Source organism: Carcharhinus amblyrhynchos, chromosome 20, assembly GCF_965287045.1.
Source record: "Carcharhinus amblyrhynchos chromosome 20, sCarAmb.v2.hapA, whole genome shotgun sequence".
Lineage (NCBI taxonomy): Eukaryota > Metazoa > Chordata > Chondrichthyes > Carcharhiniformes > Carcharhinidae > Carcharhinus > Carcharhinus amblyrhynchos.
The window spans coordinates 27,820,001-27,830,290 of NC_137343.1; the positions used below are offsets into that span (position 1 = coordinate 27,820,001).

General features: G+C 40.0%; 1 long non-coding RNA gene across 1 annotated transcript; it reads right to left on the reverse strand.

Moving 5' to 3' along the window:
- Positions 1–5,899: 5,899 nt before the first annotated feature.
- On the reverse strand, positions 5,900–8,100 carry LOC145356081 (uncharacterized). The gene is made up of 2 exons (XR_013889063.1): positions 7,659–8,100; positions 5,900–6,293 (listed from the first exon to the last, which is right to left on the reverse strand). It is a non-coding gene; the product is annotated as an uncharacterized LOC145356081 (long non-coding RNA).
- Positions 8,101–10,290: the final 2,190 nt, after the last annotated feature.

A 10,290-nucleotide genomic window follows, 5' to 3' on the forward strand; every position in this document is an offset into this window, starting at 1 on the left:
GAATAACGCATTGTACAAGTTCTGGATACACTGAAGTTTATGTAGTATGGGAATTTAGGGACCCCATGCAGAAATCAAATCTTGATGTAGCAAAAGCCATGATCATTTTTAAGGGGTGTGGACCTTAGAAAGATACTTAGATCAGCTTTGTTCCAGATCTGACGTTAAGATTCTTTCATTTTGGAATCTAAAGTTCAGCTAAGGGTCAGCCAGGAGTTTGCACTGCTGAATTCAGCCATACTGCTGGGAAAGGAAGTAAGATTGATAATAAGTTGAATAGTTTCTGATTGGAACGGAACAAGAATGAATTCAGCACTGGTGATCTTGAGTTATAATATGTTCTGCTTCAGCACATGTTCTGCATCCTTCAGGCTGCAAGACAGTTTGTAACTGTAATGGAATCACAGTACATTTACATCAAAGCTGATCATATTTGTGGATGAAATTCATCAGAAGCAGAATTGAAACAAGGAATGAAGGATGAAACATTGAGGGAATGGTAGGTAAAATGACTGTTTAGGAATGGAAGCCCAATTGAAGAAAAGTTTATTTATTAGTTACAAGTAAGGCTTACATTAACACTGCAATGAAGCTACTGTGAAATTCCCCAAATTGCCATATCTGGTACCTGTTTGGGTCAATGCACCCAACCAGCATGTCTTTCAGACGTGGAGGAAACTGGAGCACCTGGAGGAAACCCACGCAGACACGAGGAGGACGCAAACTCCACACAATGACCCAAGCTAGGAATTAAACCCGGGCGCTGACATTGAGAGGCCGCAGTGCTTACCACTGTGTGAACATATGTTAATAACATTGGGATCAGTAAGAAAGGATTCAGGACTTTTTAAAAAGCACTGTCATTGAAGTAGATTATGGTAGTGTTAAGGTTTCAAAGCTATGCAGAGCTGAAAGAGAAATAACACAGTACGTGGCTGGCACATAGAACATCTGCGATGACTTTGAGTAAGGTGGTTTCAATGCTGTGGCCAACTGGAGTTAGTGGAGTTCATTTGAATGGGGATAGTGGTCATGCAAAGGTAAGTGAGCGGAGGTGCTCGAGAGAATGGAAGAGGAAGTTTACTAGGAAGAGGAAGCTAACAATTAAACTATGACAACAAAGTAAAAGGTGTGCCTTTTTTTATAAAAGGGAAATGATCATAATAGTTTATTTGTGTGTGGGGGAGTAGAGGGAAGGAGCAATGCCCAGAGAAAGGGAAAGATTGAGGATATTGTTAAACACTTGGCTGATATTGAGTTATCAGCTGGAGGAAAAACTATATCATGTTGGGGTGGGAATTTGAATAGATACACAGGGAAGGTGCAGGTTACTGAGAGTGGTGTGATTGGTGGAGGTAGCAGTAGTCCTAATGAGTAGCCTCATTTTCAAGATAAGTCTTTGGGTCCTGGTATGAGAGATGAGGGTGGTTTGGCATGATAGAAAAGGAAAATGGGAAAATGGAGGAGATGGCAAAGGAGATGACTTAGAGAAGAGCTTGGGAGTTGTATGTACTTTCCAGAATGATCCTTCAACAATAAATAGATTTCAGTCTGATACAGCTTGTGGCATGTTTATTGATCAATAACCAGGTGGTCAAGCCAGCTACCTTCAGATTTGAGAATGCACAGGTTGTTAATGTGGCAGGGAGATGGCCAAGATTAATTGACTGTCAATTGAAGACAAAAATTATTGAAAATAGAAGCACAGCATTTGTTGTGGATTTCAGCAAATGTAGTGATCATTGTAGTTGTTGGTCAGTGAATACCAGGGGTACTGGGAACAACACCACCTGGAAGTTCCCCTCCAAGCCACTCATCATCCAGACTTGGAACTATATCACTATTCTTTCACTGTTGCTAGATCAAAATCATAGAACTCCTTCCCTAACAGCACTGTGGGTATACCTCCACCTCATAGGCTGCAGCAATTCAACAAGGCAGCTCACCATCAGCTTCTCAGGGCTATTAGAGATGGGTAGTAAATGCTAGCTGAGCCAATGATGTTCACATCCTACTGATGAACAAAAAATAAGACAGCCAGAATTGGGAGTTCATGAAGGAATTGGATTTGTGATGTGTTTTTTCTATGTATATTTTGTCTTGACTCTGACATTTGTAGTTTCCCATTATTCTTTAATAACATAAGTGAGAGTGAAATCTTCTTCATGTGGTTTCTATTTCAACATTTTTTTGCCTGCTACTGCTAGCAATTCCATCATTATTAGTTGAAAATGTTAAATTTCAAAGGATAAATGTCAAGATATGAATAACCATTTTGTATTTGTTCTATAAATAAGGAATTTCCCCTTCTGTAAAGTGCTAGAAACATTTTACTACAATAAAGATCCATTATAAATATGAGTTGTTGTTTGATTGTATTTATCGATGAGGTTTCCACTTCAGTTCTTTTAGCACAAAACAGGGCATTCTTAATTATTAAGAACTTGTTGAACAAAGATATTTTGTTCTGACATATAGAGGTCAAATTGGTAACAAGCATCTTCTGTGTTAAAAGGCATTAGGTTTTCATGCTGAAAATTTACTGTAATTGTGTTAACGTTGATGACTCACTGAAGAATCCTGACAGAGGTTTGCTGTCATACTCATTGTTCTGTTGTCCAATTTCTAAAACCACTGGAGTAATGCATAATTTCCTTCAGCTAATTTTGCAAAATCTTGAAGCAAGTTATGTCTCTTAATTTGAACTGAATCTATAAACTGTTTAGTGCAACGGCAATACACAACAGCAAATGGATGCAATTCAGTGTAAGGTGCTGCATTAAGCAATTCTTTATAATTGGATCCTTTTTATTTATAAAAGTATATCCTAGAAAAGAAAAATGTAAAAAGAAATCAAATATAATGTTGATAATGTAATTTTCTAGTGGGTAGGGAAGAGCTTCAACAGGGTGTGCCGTCAATATGGATCTAATTGAGATATACAAGATAAGGAGGATTGACAAGGTAGACAGAGCTGATACTTCCTCTTATGGGGCAATCTAGAACAAGAGGTCATAGTTTTAGGAGAAGGGATATCAGATGTAAAACAGAGGTGAGGAGAAGCTACTCCTCTTAAAGGGTCATGAGTCTGGCTAATTTACTACCTCAGTGTATGGTGGATGCCGAGACATTGAGTAAATTTGAGGTGATAGACAGATGTTTAATTGGTAATGGGTTGTAGTGTGGAGAATCAGCAGAAAAATGTAGCAAAGGCCAAGACAAGATCAGCCATAATTGTATTGAATGGTGGAGCAGGCTCAAGGTTGCCTACGCCTGCTTGTTATGTTCTCAACAGGTATATAAAAAAGGAACATAGATAATCACTAAACTGGCAACGTCTCCACTGTCAAACTGGTGAATCCCAAAACCATGAAGCAAGAAAGTGGAGAAGAGAACAGTGAAGAGCAAGAGATGGTTCCAAGCCTATAAAATCAATTAATGGTCTAAATACTATCTCCTGTTCTTGTTGGAGTATCAGTATACTAAGAAGTTGACCACACTCCCTGTCCCAAATATTCCCGGTCATAATCCTCCCAACTGTCTTCACTGATCCACAAATACATTTCATAGCCAAAATATAAAAAGATTGTAGTCATCCAAACAGGCATCAGCTCATCAGCAGTTGATATTATTAACACACAAATGTAATGGATATGGAAAGAGGTTGCCATCGTACTTAATAAAGCAATTTTACATGTACACTCATCACATGTCACCTAATTTCATACTCCAAAGTACAACTAGCATCACCCTTGTGGTTTACTACCACTAGCCGCAAACAAAAACTCAAATTTATAGCATTTTTAGGGAATGAAAACTCCTCTTAGATCATCGGCAAATTATTTTAAATTGATCGAAAGCCCATTACTAATTTAGGGAACACTATTCCACTACTTGCAAATGAAAACATGTATTTACATAGTCTCTGTGACAAAATCGCAAATCTCCGACTGGCTTCATTTGCAGTTTGCACTTTAAATACCATGTGGTATGAATTAGCATTGTCCATTTGTGGGTCAATGAGGTACATTCTATGGAATGACAAGGAGACACATGTAAACTTTACCTGAATGTTTGAAATAATTTGCATAACATGTTGGAGTTCTGGCTTAAGATTTACTTATCAGTTAGTCATCTACACTTAGAATAGATCTCAAGTTAAACAATCAAAGAAAAAAATTGGGTAAATGGAACTTTGCTGTCCGTTGTGAACCAATCTGATAGGTGACATGAACAGCATGTGGTCTACGGGTCATAGTTTGGACACACTAAGAGGTGCTGTCTATGTATCGTAGTTTGGAACTAAAGATGAACAATCTTAATTCATTTGTGAGCTGAAAGTGAAAGAAAGAACATTAATTTAGAATTTTGGAACCCCCCCCCCCCCCGCACTCACCCCCTATTGCCAATAGCGATCTTAGCATTCTAGGGAAAATATTGGATTCTTTCTTATTGAAAGTTCACCGAAGGAGTTGGAGACAGACTCTTCCTCGCTGGTTAAGTAACAGGTGTCCATAAAGTTGTGGATCGGCTGGGAAAACGGCGTCCCCAAGACAAAAAATAGACTATTCCGCCCCCAGCAAAAAACCTGACCTTTGGTACTGGACCTTGTGGTTCTTTCTATACTCAGGTCATTTTACTCTTACCCATAGACAGGAGAATCTATACGAGTTTTAAAACAGAAGAGGAAAGAATCATGTACAATGAAGAAAGACTTAAGCGATCCACCCCACTGTACCGGAGAAAATAACTGCATAGGGTGGGAGCAAAGGAGAGGCAGGTATAGGATCCACGTGATGGTGATATGTGCACCATGTAACATTCTCCCATTGTATAAATCAACAATAAAACATCCCTAAAGGATGAAGCAGTTGCGGAACACAATTACCAAGTTAAAATTCGGTGAGTATCTTTGTAACCTGCCCTGCTTGCTTTCCGGGGTGGAAGCTTGTTACAAAACTTTCCAAAGAATTTCACATCACAGAGAAACCCCCTTGCGGAGAGAAGTTTAGCAACCAAAACGTGAAAGTATTTCAGAGCATTGTGTGTAATTGCAGAGTATTTGTAAAGTGCGCTTAAAGTCCAGGATTGAGCTGGTTTAACGGTAGAATCCTCACAGACAAACCAGAATTTGAAAATAGGAAGCTTCGTGTGTGATTTCTATAAACACATGCAGGTGAAATGATTCGATTAGAAAGTGCTGAATATCTATTCCACCTTTCTGCAATAAATAACTCGCGGCAGTAAAAGGTACTCCCTTACTTTTCGTTAAAGATCAATGATCAGCCCCGCTCTATCTTGTTAGATTTATTACCCATTGCGTGAGGTTTGATTGTTTGAAAAGATATAAACTCCCTAAGTAAATGTAATATTTAAGGGAAACTATTAGAATTAATGTCAGGATTGGGGGCAGGGTGAACCTGACCGCGGCCAGGTTGGTGGATCGATGTTTTTAAAGATTGAGAATGGAACATAAACACCATTTGAAGTCACTTTTATTCTTTGCTGCCCATCTAATTTCTAAACGTTTATTTTGAGAGTTTCTTGTTGGAAATTGCTGATGTAATTTTGCACTAACCCAGTTTTCAGGATTTTTGACTTTTTTTGACCTCATTTGACTCATTCACTTTGTAGAGTTTGGTCCCTTTGATATTTTCGCTGCCAACGAATTCCTTTTTCTCCGACACGTTTTTCTCGTTAAAAATCCCAGAAGCAAACAGAGACAATTGAGTGGGCGTTAAGACCACTGAACCCGAGGATCTTTTAAATGTATAACAGGTAAAAGTAGACGTTATTCTCACCCACAAATACCAGTTAGAAATGCACTTGCTTCATGGTTTTTATTTGTTTTTGCATACCTCCTGTCAATATCGCATCCACAAACGTGATACAACAGCAAACCTACCGAAAAGGAGGATTAAATACATACATTTGTACCTGATTTTATCACACTCTCGGATGTTCTACAAATAGTGCAAAAAAACTTCCATTTCTTGAACATTAAGCGGAGTTTCTCATTACTTAAACGCGTTGCATACATCTTATTCGAGGCATTTCAGTTTCCAAAAAGGAGCAAAGGCGGATCATTTAACGATCAGTAAGTAGGTGGTCCACCCGGCGATCACCAGCGCTCCCAGTAAAACTGTGTAACTAAAGAGAACGAAGGCGAGGAGTTCTTTCAGCACCCGCAGGTAGTGGACAGCGACTGGGGCATTCTTCCCAGCCATGGTGGGGACCGGACCTCTCGAAAAGTGATGGTTAACCGGAGGAAGCCCGGGTTTAATCACTAAACACTGGGCGGAAACAAAAATGGAAACAAGTCAGGAGAAGAGTGCGAGGTGAAATTATCTAAACCGCCACAAATTATTACTGAAGGTAAATTCCGACTGTATCATTGGTTAGTGTCACTCCATTAAAATTCGGATCCCAACTTAATTAAAGTAAATTGCTACGGATGCGGGAATCTGAAACCAAAATAGAAAATGCTGGAAAATCTCAGCAGGTCTGGCAACATCTATAAACATTTCTCCTTACAGATGCTACCAGACCCGCTGAGATTTTCCAGCATTTTCAGATCCGAACTCATTTATAAAGTACAACTACACTGAGATCACAACAGTTAACATCCGAGCTGGCTTTTAATATCGAAACTAGACAAGGTGATTGACAGTGCAGGCTTTAGCGTTTCTATTGACATATTAGTCATTCTGTAAATGGTGCAGGGATGTTTTAACATAAATATTTAATATTGCAGATGCATTCTTCACTCTATTGATGGGTTTTCAAATGGCTTTTATGGTTTGGGCGGAGTTCCCATCTTTCTGCAAGGTAAGAGAGTAATGGTTTATAAGCAGTAGAGGTTGCTTTCGCTAATACTTTGTACGGATGCTCTGATGGGACTGTGCACGGGAAGAGTGAGAAACACTGGCTGCTTATAGATTGCTGTTCCTAAAGAGGGAGTGAACGAAGCAACTACAATAAAATGAAACGAGAAAGGGCAGACACATTAAGCATAGTCTTGCTTTGTCGGAGCACTGTCCTGTCAAAACGTTGCCATTCTCTAAAAAAAGTTTCACAAAATAAAACTGTACGTGGCATTTTAGAAAACATATTTGAATAGAACTGGGCTGCTTTTTTTCTGTGGGCAAACCTGCGATAGGTTGGTTGCTGGCTACACACAGCAGGTTTTGACAAGTAAATGTAGGTTGCCATCAATATCAGCTCACAGCTTGTTCTCAACCCGATTCAATCTAGTTTGATCAGCGAAAATATCAGGGTTTAACTTCTGCCAAAGTGAACCATATTCACATGTCACCGTTTTCTGATATTAACTATGAAAGGTCAGTTTTAATAGATCACAGATTCACTTTTATAAACATGGATTTGTACAGCACCGTAGTCAACAAACAGCCGTGTTCCTAACTCTGGTGTAGACCGCACAAAAATATCTAATCGCAGATTTAAGAATACCTTTGCTTCTCCTGACAATGAAAAACTTCAAATGGAAGTGCTGTACTGATAAATATACCACATTAAAACAGTCTATCCAACCTTACCAGAAAGGAAAATCTATTGCAACTGCATCCTCAACAGTTTCGCTGCCTCCTCTTCAAATCATTCCAGGTAGTTCATACTGTGAAGTTTTAACAAGTGCTTACCTTTTCCAGAGTCCACCACGAGGAAATGATGTTTAATATTCCTCCCAAAACATACGCCCGTGTCTGTCTCAATCCAGCACTTGGTGTCGGTTTCCAGGATGTTGCCTCTCTGAGAACAGCTCGTCACATGATCTTGCTTACATTCACTGCCTTGTTTTTGTGAGGTTAATGCAATAGGTGTGGCCCCGGGATTAAACTGAACGTCAGAAACCCTGGAGTTTTGAAGTAGCGAGGGATAAACATCCCAACGCGAAGGGAAAATTCGTCTTTTGTTTCAACCGCTCCAGGAAGGAAAAAAACAAACTTTAATCTGTGTAGAGAAACCCAAGTTTAATAAATGATCAAAACGGAGGAAGTGCTATAAAGTCTTATAGTTTAAGATACGACAACTTCTAAATTAAAATCATTCTTTCACGGTGTGTTAGGAATCAAACTCTTCCAGTTCCAGACGCAATATCCAACATCACTATCAAACCAGTGCAGAAAACTAGACAATAAGATCAAACTACTTCAGGCAGTAAATGGATTGCAAATTGAAAAGGTTGAAGAATTTATATGGATATCTCGATTAATAGTTGATTTTTCCCCCTTTCTGGTAACCAGTTTACAGTAGGGGACAAAGTTCGCACTCCTGATCCTTTTCGATTATATTTCACGCAATTAACTGGAAATTACAATACATGTAGTGCATGTGAATAAACATGAACTTCTGTCTCTCAAACATTTACTACGAACTTTTCGTGCTCATGGGTTAAGGGAGCTGAGAGGCTTCATCACCGATAAACAATCGCCAGTTTGAGCGGCACCGACCTGAGTTGTCTGTATTTAAAAATAAACACCCCGAAAAGCAAGTGAGCACAAGGTGAGGCACGGATTACTCTCCATCAAGTCTGCAGCAACAGGCACATTATCCCTTACCAACCAAGAGCAAAATGGGCCTCTAATCCAATCAGGATTGCTCGCTATCAAATCATTACCTCGTCCACTGCTGCCTCCAGACGGAAGCAGGCCATTAACGAGCTGATCACAAAAGCTATTAGCGATAATTGCTCCTCTGGAGACAAAGTCCACTCGAGGTTTACTGTTCTGTTGTTTTAGTAAAAACAAGTCAGGCGTTCTGCTTTATAGCATTAAAAGGGTATTGTTCAGGACGATGGAAAAACCCGTATGAATGACTGACTGGAAATCTGTGAAATGCTCCTTTCCATCAACACATCACACCACTTTCCAACATTGCTAAAAAATCTGCATTCTATTATCAACCATGTCAACATTTCACATATCCCTTCAGTTATTCTTCATTCTCCATTCCATTTCCTTTATGAACTTAGTAACACAGTAAAAAAAAATCTCACAACACCAGGTTAAAGTCCAACAGGTTTATTTGGAATCACAACTTTTAGAGCGCTGCTCCTTCATCAGGTGTTGAGAGACTTCTTACTGTGCCCATCCCTGTCCAATGCCAGCATCTCCACCTTTAATAAGCTGTGGTTGGTCAGTAAGAAAGTACATTTTGTTGGGTTGGAACAGTGAGAAGGCAAAAGAGCAAGTATTACATCTGTAGTTTCAGGGTAATGAGTGTTGGGTGAAGGAGCAGGAGTAAGCTCCCTCCACCATTCATTGCCATCATCTTTGACCCAATTAGCTTCCGTAGTCAGTGGATCATTTTCCACTATTTGCGCCACTCCAGCATGATCTTGCCACTAAACCCCTCTCCCAGCAACCCAGAGACCATTCTGTGATACCCTGGTCCCCTTCTCAATCAACTCCCACACTCCAGTACTCAATAGCTTGTCTCCAGGCAACTTTCAGGCAGAAGTGAGGACTTCTTATTCATCAACTCCAATCCTGGTCAACATGTGGTATCTGCAGATGTTTGGATATTGCAGAATCATGGAATCAGAATCCCTACAGTGCAGAAGGTGGTCATTTGGCCCATTGAACCTAAAACAACAGCAAACCCACCTGGCCCTATCCTTGTAAGCCCATGCATTTACTCTAAGGATCAATAGAGCGTGGCCAATGCATCTAACTTGCACCATGTTTGGAGCATGGGAGGAAACCCACACAGACACAGGGGAGAACATGCAAACTCCACATGGAGTCACCAAGATCAGAATTGAACCTGGGTCCCTGGTGCTATGAGGCAGCAGTGCTAACCACTCTGTGGTGAACCAATCTTGTGGCAATAGCAAACTCACCTTAATAGGTCTTTGAGGATGCAGATATTATCCATTCTCACATGACTGGTCAACAGAATTGCTGCTGACTTGGGGGCAAACATGCTGGGAATTCCTGCACGCTAATATACTTGTGTTCAGCACTCTCCCCTGCCAGGAAATCCCCAGAGTGTATGTCAGGCAGCAGAGGTTGAAGCTTTTCTTGGCTACACAAGTTGCCTATGCTTCATATTGTTTTAAAAAAATGCCGAGAACACAGGCCGAGGGCAAGTGAAGTTGTGTGTTTTGGTTTGTTTGCTGTTGGTCCATATTTACCTTCTCAACTTTGGCATAACAGCTTCAGCCTTGGCAGTCCTGATTTTGGCATCAAGGGACAAGTTGCTGGTAATTGTTGATCTAAACTACCATTTTGGAGGTTGTTGATGTTGAGGAAAGATAAGTGTCTCTACATC